At 42.3% G+C, this 11917-nt stretch overlaps 1 protein-coding gene across 7 annotated transcripts in view; it reads left to right on the forward strand.

Annotated features, from left to right (window-relative positions):
- The window catches only part of ST5 (suppression of tumorigenicity 5), a 236646-nt gene that overhangs the window by 20902 nt on the left and 203827 nt on the right, over window positions 1-11917 (forward strand). For 2 of the 7 annotated variants that reach the window (XM_025197391.1, XM_025197390.1), the window contains exon 2: window positions 5387-5593. The exons of 4 other annotated variants lie outside the window; for them this stretch is intronic. The gene's annotated coding sequence lies outside the window, so the exon portion shown is untranslated. Of the gene's footprint in view, window positions 1-5036; window positions 5088-5386; window positions 5594-11917 lie in introns of those variants that run through there. One more of the 7 variants, XM_025197393.1, reaches the window with a different exon arrangement.

An 11917-nucleotide genomic window follows, 5' to 3' on the forward strand; every position in this document is an offset into this window, starting at 1 on the left:
AGTTCCTTCCCCTTGGACTGCTGGAAGGGAGCTGCCTTGGGTCTGTGCTTTATATAGGAGCCAGGCCCTGCCCCTTTCAGTCAGCTGACCTCCTGGTTGCCCCGGCAACCCACAGCTGGGCTCCTTAGTCACTGCTAGGGCTCCCTCCCTAGCAGTTTCCCCTCTTCAGGAGCAGGGCACCTCAGTGCTCTGAGACACCATGTAAAGCCCTTTCATGGAAGCATAGAAAGAGGAGAGAGAGAATTGCCACTTCAACAGATATATTTTTAAAAAGATACTTGGCTCTTGGAATACAGAAGACTTTTATCCTTATTTAACTGTCTGCAGCCTTACATGGAGTTTTTATTGTGATGTTGAAAACCATTCTCAGAAAAGCTGTTTTGAAGCCCAGGCAGCATATAGAAAATGTTCCTATCTAAGTGCTTGCTTCTTCGAAGTAGTGAAGCCAATGATAAGTTGATGGTTCAGCATCTCCCGAGGGTGGTCCCTAAATGATTTGAAAGAATGATTCGTTAAAAACTTGTTAAGTTTGCTTGTAAAATATGTCATTTTTTCCTGGCACGTGTTAACTTTGGAAGGAAAGACATGAGTGCAATATACAGTCCAATGCAAACCTTTTCCATGGAAGCAGTAGCTGCCAAAAAAAGTGGGGGGAGGGAGTTGGGGAAGTGGGGAGAATAATAGTTACAGTTTGATGTTACTGTAATACTAAGGCTATAAATTTCAGGTACCTCTTCACCTGGAGTACTGTGCTTAGTTCTAGTCACCCTAGTTCCAGAAGTCTATAGCCAAACTAGACAGATGGCTGATGAGAATGATTAAAGGTCATGGTCAAGCAACATTGGCAGGATACACAGTTTTGGCAGTTTAGCCAAGCGAGGGGTTGAATTCTGTCTTTACTTGCACTCTTTGCAGCTGTATTGAAGCCAATTTCATTGCAGTCAGTGTCAGTGAAAATAAGGGCAGAATTTGGCCTGGAGCCTTATGACAAGTTTTTATGTAAGTATGAGTGCTAAAGCTTTAGGCGAAATAGCTTAACTCTTTATTTCCCTTGAAGGACCTTAGTGGCTAAGTCCAGATGTATGTGGCCGTGTGGTATGTGGCGCCACAGACCCATCTGTGATGCCACACATCACACATTCAGGCATTCCCCATGCTGCTACCTTGCAGTGCAGGTTCGGTGGGGGATGCAGGGAGGTTGACCTTGGGAGATCCCAGGGTTAAAAAAAAAGTGGAAAAAAAGCAGGGCAGTGCACGCTGCCCAAAACCAGAGCCTGGATGACTGGAGCCACACTGGTTGCTGGCCAGGCTCCCAGCTTCAGGAGTGCTGTGGTTGTAGCTTCCCTGGCTCCCAGGACCCCAGGTAAGGCTGCTGGGGCCAACACAATTACAGGCCCCCACCCTCCCCTATCCCACCTGGGGTAACACACATGGTGCACCACTGCTACTTGTCCCTGGGGAACCAAATGCCCATGCTTGTCTGGACGTGGTCAGTATGTACATTTGTAGCTCTTATGTTCAGAAAGTGATTTGCAGGTTAGTAATGGATTTGGATAATTAAACTAGGATCAGATGCTTCCCAGAGATAAACTGGAATGTTTTTAGGTTTATAATGAGCTGTAGCCTTAGTGAATCAGTTTGTTTTCATTTTGAAATTAAGCAGCTGGATAATTTTTATTTTGGCAGCAGGCCATCGCCCGCCAAATTAGGGTCTTTTGATTCTGTAATTTTTGCTCCAATGGGAGTTTTACCCAAGTAAGGCCTAAAGAATTTGTCTCCCATTATGAAGCAATATAAACATTCTCAAACTTGATTCCAAGCTCACTGAAGTTAATAGAAAGGGCCTCACTGATTCCAGGGGCCTTTGGATCAGGCTCTTATTGAGCAGGTGTATTCCTACTGGGAGTGAATACTCTTTTAACTTAATGTTATGTAGCCAGGCTTTGTTGTGGCTACTATTTGTTGTGGCACGTTTAGTATACTCAGTGATTTCATTTTTTACTGCAGCACTGCCAGCAAATTCTTTGAGGAAAAGGTCTCATTGCCTTCAACGGAGAGCAAGTTGGAATCCAATAAGACAGGGTCAAGTGACAAAATAACCACAGTCTAAGTTGCTCAATAATCTTTTTTTTAACTTTTCTTTTTTAATTGATTAGAACATGGTTGCGTCGATCCTTTGGACCTAACCTTGAGAAGCCTGAAGTAAATGAAGTGACAACACATTTAGAACCTTTTAATATTTATGAAGCACAGAGCAGGTACTCTGGAGCAGCGGTTCTCAACTGGGGGTCTGCAGCCCCGTAGGGGGCCGTAAGCTGGTTTCAAGAGATCAGCTGGGGCTGTGGTCAGCTGGGGCAGCCCATGCCTGGGCTGAGCTCGCTGCCGCTGCCAGGTGCACAGAAAAACTCAAACCCAGGAAACTGTGGGTTTCCTCTTGCAGGCTGGTAGCATTTCACCTCTTTCCAGCTAGCATATAGTCTGGTGGTTTGCCTGGTTCTCTCTCTCTCATTGTCACGCTGCCCCAGGTTCTATATCCTGTCCAGAGGTAACCTTCTCCAAAGCACCTGAGTCCTGTTGACATTCACTGAGATTTTGGTGCCGGAGTGTGAGAGTCATTTTTGAAACTAGGACTTGAGCTCCTTAGGAGTTTTTTAAAATGTTATTCTACATGCATCTATTCAAAATACTTAATTTTTAGTTATTTAAAAAAAAACCACATTAGGAAAACTGACACTTTTTTGCAGACCAGCAAGACCCATTCTCAGAGCAGCAAGCCTTTAAGTATTTTACTTTAGACAATAATCTAAACATTTTAGAAACTTTGACCGCAAACAAAACTTGAAACAATTGCTTCCATCTGCGTGGTGAGAAAAACGGCTTAGAAAATAATGTGCGGTGAGTGTATCTGAGTGTCTAAAGAGCTTGAACAGTATTTCTTTCACAATCATACGAAGAAGAGCAATGAGGGAGGAGGAACAAAAGATATAAATTGTGAAAGAAGAAGACAATGAGAGTAAGAGAAACTGTCATATGGATTAAGAAGCACTTTCATTTGAGCAGTGGCTGAATAAGACTTTTCTTTCCCATTATAGTGAATTCCCAATTCATGCAGGTTTTATGAAGCAGCTGATGTTCATTAATTCTTAATGGCGCAGAACTCTGCTACCCAGTCAGTTAAGACTTGGGATTGGAAGCAATTTTCTTACTTAGGTGAAACATCTTTGTGAAAGTCAAGAAGATGAATTCAGGCCTTGGTGGGAAGCTACAAAATCATTCTTAAAATAAATAATTTCAAACGTTAGTTCAACCCAATTAAATGTTTCCACATTGTAGTGGATCATGTCATTATCTGTTATCCATTTTTCATTTCATTGCAGGGCTTGTATTCCAGGTCCTAGATGTTTATTTGAATGCAAATATGACAAACCTCTTTTTGATGAACAGTGTTAACTTGCTTCCTGTGCTTTTGTGCAAAGCTATTCATGTTTCTATTTATGACTGGTGTAGAGCAGTTCTTTCTTAAACAGCAACAGATATACATACATACATATTTGGATTGTGGATGTGCCTGATGTATTGTATGCATTTGCTAGTCTCTCAATTTCACAGAAAATTGGAAGAAGCTATTTGTTTCTCCCTCAGCAGGTGAAAAAATAGATCTCTTTCTTGACAAACATATAGTGCATATATAAATAATATATTTTATCTGTTGGGTAGATAGTCTGAACAAAGAATGTCTTAAAGCTTCTTTGGCTAGTACATGAACAATGTTGATGCACAAGAAGGAAACTGCATCCACTTACCGTCAGCACTAGGAAAGGCGTGAAGATAAAGGGTTTGGTGGAAGGTGGTATGTGAAGCTGAGAAATTGAAAGAAATAATAGGGATGACAGAGGAGCCCACAGAAGAAAAAAACCCAGGGTTGTTCTTTGGTTGCAAAATTAAACTTAATTCAATGGATGATTCACAGTTCCCGCCTTGGTTGTCTTTTAAAATCCTTCATTCATCAATCCCTGACAGTGGAGGATGATTGTCTTTCCCTGATCGCTTTACCTGTGTGTCTGAAAATGGCTAATGAGGCCTATTTGGAATCAACAGGCTCTACTGCAGCTTGGACATGTTTCCATGTGGGGTGGGTGGCACTGAATTCCTGATTTGGTCCACAACATGCTGTTTCTGCTGCTCCTGCTTCTTCATCTCCTGTTGTTGTCATGAGGTTTCAAAGACTGAGCTCCTTGCAGCAGACACTTCCTCCATTTGGGGTGGTCCTGGGTGATAGGTTCCCACAAATTGACATTTACGTTGCATTTTTTAAAAATTGGCCATGAGAATGTTCCTGAAGTGCTTTCTTTGCCCTCCTCTTGAGTGTATGCCTTGACTGAGCTGGGGGAATGAAACTAGCTTTGGGAATCTGGAGTGAACATCCGGGTGATGTCTCTAGTGGGTTATGGAATAGAGAAAATCCCACACAGTTTACTGATTCGTTTTGATGCACTGGCTGGGGGAGTAGTTAGCTGATTGCACGATTTCACAATGGTTACACACTTAATTCATACAACACAATTTTATTTTAAAACTCTTTGCTACGTATATAACACTGCTTAGCTTTAAGAAACACCACAAACATTAAGAACACAATAATTACATATATCAGAAACAATGCTCCGAATGCACTTCCTTCCCAAACAATGCTATAAGAATTAGTGTTACAAAAACAACTACAATTACAACTAAAAGTTAAATTTGAATCAATACTATTATTTTCATAATATACTTACAATCCTAGAATTCCGAGAAGCCAAATACCAAAATATGGTTTCATTCCTCAGTAGTACAATTTAATGGGTTGGCCTCAGTAGTACGGTTCAATGGGCTCGCCTCAGCAATACAGTTCAATAGGCTGGCCTCAGCAGTGATAGGAATAAGTCCCCTTCTTTCAGTCCCTTTCGGGCACTCTGCAGCTTCAGCGTGAAATAAGAGATTCGTGTTCACGGAGAGGTTGGATTAGGTGATCAATCTAATCCGACCTTACACTTGCGATTCTTCCTTCGTTGTTCTACAAGTGAAGTCACCTCCAAATTGGGACAGTAAGTTACAGGTTTTTACTGAGTGAGCTGCCGTCAGTGGGCTCCTCCTACTCAATTTGTCACTACTCCCAAATTTGGGCTCGGATCTTACTCAACAGAAATTACCTTTGTTGAGCATTTTTAAATTATTCTTGGGGAGACTTCCATATCACTGTTCAAATTAAGACTTTAAACAAAGTCAGGACCTTTTGCATGTAGTCCAAAAACAATGACTTAGATAAGGAGATAAATCTTATCTTCTTCCTGAAACTGGCTAACAAACTTTACAAACTTTCAAACTATTTCATTCAATATGACAGGTGATATATAGCCAGCCCAACAAAGTTGATGTCGGATGATCGTCACCCTCAGTACTCATGGTGTTTGCTTGGAGGAGGACACTGACATTGTTGTGTCTGTCTTCCCACTGGATTCGGAGGATCTTCCAGAGGCAGCATTGTTGCTGCTTGTCCAGCAGTTTTAGATGTCTTCTGTATGTTGTCCATGTTTCAGCACCATACAACAAGGTGAGGATCACAACTGCTTGATAAACCATGAGCTTGTTTCAGATCTGATGTCATGCTCTTCAAGCACCCATTTCTTTACGCATCCAAAGGCATCACTTGCACATTTGAGGTGATGCTGGATTTCTTTGTTGGTCAGCTTTCTGTGAAAGATGTTTTCTGAGGTACAGGAAATACTCAACATTCTCCAGAGTCTCACTGTGGATTTGGATTACTGGAGCTGGGAACTGTTCATTAGGAGCTTATAGGTGGAGGACCTTAGTCTTCTGAATGTTAAGTGTCTATCCCATTTTCTTGTATGACTTGGTAAAGATGTCGATGATTGCCTGAAGGTCAGTTTCTGAGTGAGCACACACTACAGCATCATTCGTGCACTGGAGCTCAATAATTGAGGTCAGGGTGGTCTTGGTTTTGGCACAGAGTCAGCTGAGGTTAAACAGCTTACCATCCATTTGGTAGTTTAGCTGTATTCTGGCCGGAAGCTTGTTGGAGGTCAGATGTAGTATTGTGGCATGGAATATTGAGAAGAGTGTTGGAGCAATGATGCAGCCTTGCTTAACTCCTGTTTTAACCTCACAGGGATCTGTGATAGATCCATTAATGAGGAACTTAAAAAAAAATGTTATTTAAATAGTCTCTGGAACAAATAATGACCAAGAAGGGTATCCAGGATTCAAATGAAATACACCATAATTCTTTTGGCATATAGCCCTTATGAAATTGAATGACGTGAAGCTCTTTCTTAATGGAGTTATTCCTGTTATGATGTTTAATGATAAATGTACAAAGATTTTTATTTCAGCCACAGAAGATCCTTAATGCTCAGTTCACAAAATATCCCACAGCAATTACAGTCTCTGCAGGGTTCATTTTAAACTCTGTTACCTGTGCATTGAAACCCTGTCTGCAAGGCAATCTACAGCTTTAGTAAAACACCTTGAAGATGTGACAGAATCTAGTAGAGGTGCACCTGTATATTTGCCCATATCTTATCGGCACCAATACAAGGAAAATTAACATTATCGGCAATTGGCTTTTTTTGGGTGATGTAGCCAATGATGTCACCAATAAATGCCACGTGCATGCACACAGCCACAGCATGCACATGGCCAGGAATGCAGCCTGGCAGCTCAGAGAGCAGCATCTGGCTGGTAAGTCTGTTGGGAAGGGGCGTGAGGGAGGGAAGCGGGTGGCGGGGCAGATCAAGGCTCCCACAGTGAGGGAGGGTGTGGGGCTGGGGCGGGTGCTGCCCAGTCAGGGCTGGGTGGGATGCAGGGCAGAGCCATGACTCATTGAGGGATGTGGGAGTGGCTCCTGTTGCTGCGTGCACCCCCGGGGGAGGCATGGAGGGCACATGCTCCTTGGATCTGTGTGGGGCGAGGGCAAGTTGCCTGCTGCATGCTTGGGGCTGGAGACTGCACCGAGTTCTTTACGGTCGGGGCTGGGCCTGGGCTGTGCTCAGAGTGGGCAGCAGTGTCATTGGGAGGGAGGCTATGGTAAATTTTGGGGTGCTATTTTGGGGTGCTGGACAGCTCCCAGCACCGCTGCTGCCCACCCCACTCTGCCCACCCTGAGTGCAGCCCAGGCCTAGCCCCCACCAGGAAGAGCCTGGCACAGCCTCCAGCCCCAGGTGCACAACAGCAGCCCACCTTTGCCCCATGCATAGATTTGGGGGGCACATGCCCCCCGGGCATCCCCTAAGGGTGCACGCAGTGGCAGGAGCTGTCCCCACCCCCCATGCCCTCTGGACAAGCCACGGCTCTGTCCCACACCCTACCCTAGCTAGGCAGTGCCTACCCCTGCCTCAGCCCCACTCCTCCCTCACCGTGGGGGCCTCAATCTTCCCCCTCCCACGCCCCTTCCCTTCTCCACAACAGATTTACTATCCAGCTGCTGCTCTCCAAACTTCCAGGCTGCATATCGGCAATCAGTTGTTATTGGCTGATATGGCTGGTTAATCATCGGCCATCGGTATCAGCCCCAAAAAATCTTCATTGGTGCACCCCCAGAATCTAGATATATATCCAGCCAGTTTGCTAGAAGGGAGCATAATAGTGAGTGAATGAATGAATGAATGAATGAATGTTAAGCACTTAAGGGCTGAAATACATGGGTGGTTTTACCCAGAGCAGAATAAATGTCTTTAACTTATCAGGTAGAAAGCTTTTATTCATTTAGAATTGTTTTGTAGGAGTTTTTTTATTAATTACTTTTACTAAAGCAAAGTAGCACAGCATAGGGCAGATCATCATTAGTCCTAACTTCAGTGGAGATAGTATTTTACCAGCTGAGGTTCTAGCACTATAGTTTCAGCTAACAAAGGGTTATTGAAATAATGACCCAGTAGCCATGCCTGTGGATTGTTCCAGTCAGGTTGTAGCGTTTGAGTGATACACAGCAGGCGTGTCTATACGTGCATATTAACACAGAGCAATAAACTCTGATACTTATTGCGCTGAAGTTTATTGTTCCTGGGAGCCACATGTACATGTGCGCCTAGGACTGCAGCACATTGAGCCAGGTCAAAGCAGCCCAGGCTGGCAGGAGGCCCAGCGGGTCTCACCCCATCAAGCCCTGTCCTCACATTATTGTGTGCAGTGTTGTGTATTTGGAAAGTCTCATCTCTAACACAGTGAGCAGTTCTGATTTGGCCTTGTCTGCTTCAACAATGAAACATTTTAAAATTGGTGATGCAAAACTTGAGATGATAAACAATTTTACATCATATCTGTGGGTTGGGATGTTTTAAACCAGGTCAGGGATTTGAAGTCCACTTCCCATTAATTTTAACCCTACCAGGGCAGCCAAATATCCTAGATGGCTTTGAAAAAGCTCATCAGTCATACTTTAGTAATATCATTCTCTTACATTGCACTCATCAGCCAGGAAGTGCAAAATGAACTGTAAGATTTAAATCTGTGTATGACGTAAGCAAGTAGCATTATACTGATGTTAAATCAGGCAATAGACACAGAGCACTTACATTTCTTGCCTATGTTCTTGCAATGAGGTAGCAGCAAAGTAAAAAATGCTATTGAGTTTTAATACTTTATTTCTGTGCTCTAACCAGTAGACTATTCTGCTTTGTCTCCCCTTGTTTAAACTGCACCGCACTAGTTTAAAGGTGTGATAATGAGAGATATAACTGGGTTTAATTCTTCATGCCTAGGGGCAGCCAGAATTTGCTGAATTTTCGGTTCATAGGCAGTCCCACTTGAGAGTTCTGTTAATATCCATTGGATCTGACAGGCAAAAATATTAGGGATATAGTTTCAAAACTGAAAAGTGCAATGCTTTTATAAACTGTGGTTCCCTAGTTGAACATGAGGATCAAATTCATTCCAGACGCTATGTTCAAATGGAACAGCTTATGAATGGAAGCACAGCCCCTGGATTGAATTTCAGCTTTAGTAAGTAGTTTTGGATTGTGCTATTTCCAACGTATGCAAGAATATCTATTTTATAAGCAGTCATTTCCCCATCTCCAACACTATTTAGATATAAAATCAGTTGTGTTTTGGATGTCCTATGGGATGTTTGGCATAGAAAGAAAATGATAATACTGAAAGGTATAGTCATTGGTTGTTCTGCATCCATTTTATATATTGAAAAGCTATATAGTTATGTGTGTATGTGTATGTATACATATATAATGCATCTGTTGTCTGTCTGTCTGTCTTCAGTTAACAGGGTGTATCTATATTCAACTAACAGGGTATGTTATCTGGTACTTAAAGGAGGAGATTGGGGGTGATATCTCCTGCCTTGTGTTACCATCTTGGGTGCTGAATGCTTGGTGGCCTTGGTTAAGTTACATAAATGGGCTGTGCTTTAGCTTAGTCATCTGTAAAATATGGATAATTCCATCTCACTTCCACACAGCGTTGTTGTGTTGCTTAATTAATGTTAGTTTGTAAAAGCACCATGAAATGTTTAGAAGAAAATTGTCCAAATGTGTTATTTATGTGTTCACTTGAATTAACTAAAAAGAATAATATCCTATTTACCCAAGAAAAAAGTAAAGAAATGTGTTTAAATAGCATCTTTTAGGAAACATGGGAGTCCTGTACTGAAGTTTGCAAACTTTTAGCCATTATTCAGAAAAACATCAGCTGAGAAATAATGCTTGAAAGTAAGGAAGGAGCCACAAACCAGTCAGCTAAATTTTTTGTGGTTTCACCCATTGCTTCAAATCTTGCAGGTTGTGCTAGAACATTGGCAAAGGCAAAAAAAAAAAAAGACAAAAAATCCTCATAAAAAGGAAAGTTTATGCAGAAAGGTTTTTAGATGCGATTTTACAATCGTTAGCTGCAGGTTTTAAATTTGAGGAAGTTGTTGCACTCTCCTACCTTTGGGTAAACAATGATAAATTATATTTTAAGCACTTACTTCTCTCTCTCCATTCTTACTGGGTGCGTCTACATGTGCAAGTACTCCAGGGTGGGTTTACTTTAGAGTAATTTACTCTAGAGTAATTTACCCTCCAGAGTATTCACAGACCATTCCACAGCATATAGGTTACAGTGTTAGTTTAAATTAAAGTATTCAAACCAAAGAATTGATATTGTCTCTCTTAACCTCTTCCTTGCTTGACTGTTGGTGGCTATGTCTCACTGCCATACTCTTCTTTCTTCTGCATGGCTAGATAGGCCAGGTTCACTCAGGTGCCATGCTCTTTATAGTGGCCGTCTGTGGACTGCTGTTGCTGGGACACTGGCACATCCTAGCTATCAATGTAGTGGTTAATGACTTTCTGTGTTTCTGGGATAAAATGGAGGATGGCCTTGATGCATCTAGGTCACAATGGGTGCCTGTATGTGTGTCAGGAGACTGCTCCGATGTGCTGTCATTACAGCACGTCAGAGCAGACTCAATTAATCAAGTCTGCTAATTAGCACGCTCTAGCCAGCCTTCACATGTCTTGTATTAGGGTCCCTGTGCTTCAAAATCGTTGCGGGGGTGCTTAAACTAAGGCTCGTTTGATGAGCTTTAGATAAAGTGCCATGACTGCCATTTTGAAGTGCAGAGATACTGATACACAAGATGCTTTGGGGCTTTAATTAGAGCGGCTCTCAGATTCCCTCTAATTGAATTCCCACCCCCCCTCCCCCCGAGCACATGTAAAAACACTCAGCGTGAGACTTAATTGCTGTGCAAAAGCGTTCCCTCAGTAATGGTAGAGGCTGGAAAATAACCCACAATGTCTGTCTTGAAAATAGACAACCACCTAGAAACCAAACACAAACTCAAAGGAGTGAGGAGAGTGGGGTCTTTCTAGAGCTTAGATAGATTTTATTTTTAATGATATTGATTCATCAATATGTTTGGTACATGCTGCTAGGCTTATTGGTACTCTAAAAAGACAGAATCAGATTAGCTGTCAGATGGATAATGAACCATTTACACACATTGTGCAGAATCTTTCCCACAAAGGTGATGTCAGTTGAGTAGTCCAGTTACTTGTGCTGGTGAGATGGGCCTGGAGGTTGAGATACCTGAAGAAATTGCCGTTTTAGAAGTTACTGTAGATTGAACACATGACTTTCATACCATCATTTTGTGGTCTAATTTGCCTGTGTTATCCAGAACGTTAGAGTAGATAAGTATAATGGTTTCTTCTGCCTTCTATGAATGTATGAAAAATACAGGTCCCCTCAGTGTCCAAGGCCTTTCATACAAGATTCTTTCAGTTTTTAAATGGACAGCATTGATTTTCCCCTTCTTTATTTAGTGCAAAATAATGTTGAATGCTTTTTATATTATTTTGCTTTTTGAACTTGTCTTATAGGATATTGGACTATCACTAACTAAATCCTACCCAAAGCATTAAAAATCTATAATAGAAAAGAGATACAAAAATTAAGAAGACCTCTCTTTACCCACTCAACCCCAAATTCAATCTCAGTGGCAGTTCCTACTAGACATTCTTGAATATAAGGGAGTGGTTCCACATCTTTCTGAGCCATGACCCCAACTTTCCCAGTGTTTTTATTTCTGGGGGGCTTTCAACTCCCCACCTGTAAGTGCCAGGCCCCATTTGAGGTCATGACCTCTAGTTTGGGAAACATTGGTATAGTGCATATGAAGTTGGGACAACAGTGTTTAAATCATTATCCTATGTGCTTAGTGTCTCGGACGGCCAGAGCCGACTCGAGTTAAGTTAGAAATTGCTTGTACGTTAGGACGGGCTGGTGAATGGAGAGGCAGACACAACTTATCGGTTGCAAAAAACTTTACTCACGCCGCTTGCAATCACAACGCAGGTGGTCCGGTCGTCTGAACAACCACACGAGTTGTTCCAGCTGGCGGGGCCCAAGCCAGTTAATC

This window comes from Alligator sinensis, unplaced genomic scaffold, assembly GCF_000455745.1.
Source record: "Alligator sinensis unplaced genomic scaffold, ASM45574v1 scaffold502_1, whole genome shotgun sequence".
Classification (NCBI taxonomy): Eukaryota; Metazoa; Chordata; order Crocodylia; family Alligatoridae; genus Alligator; species Alligator sinensis.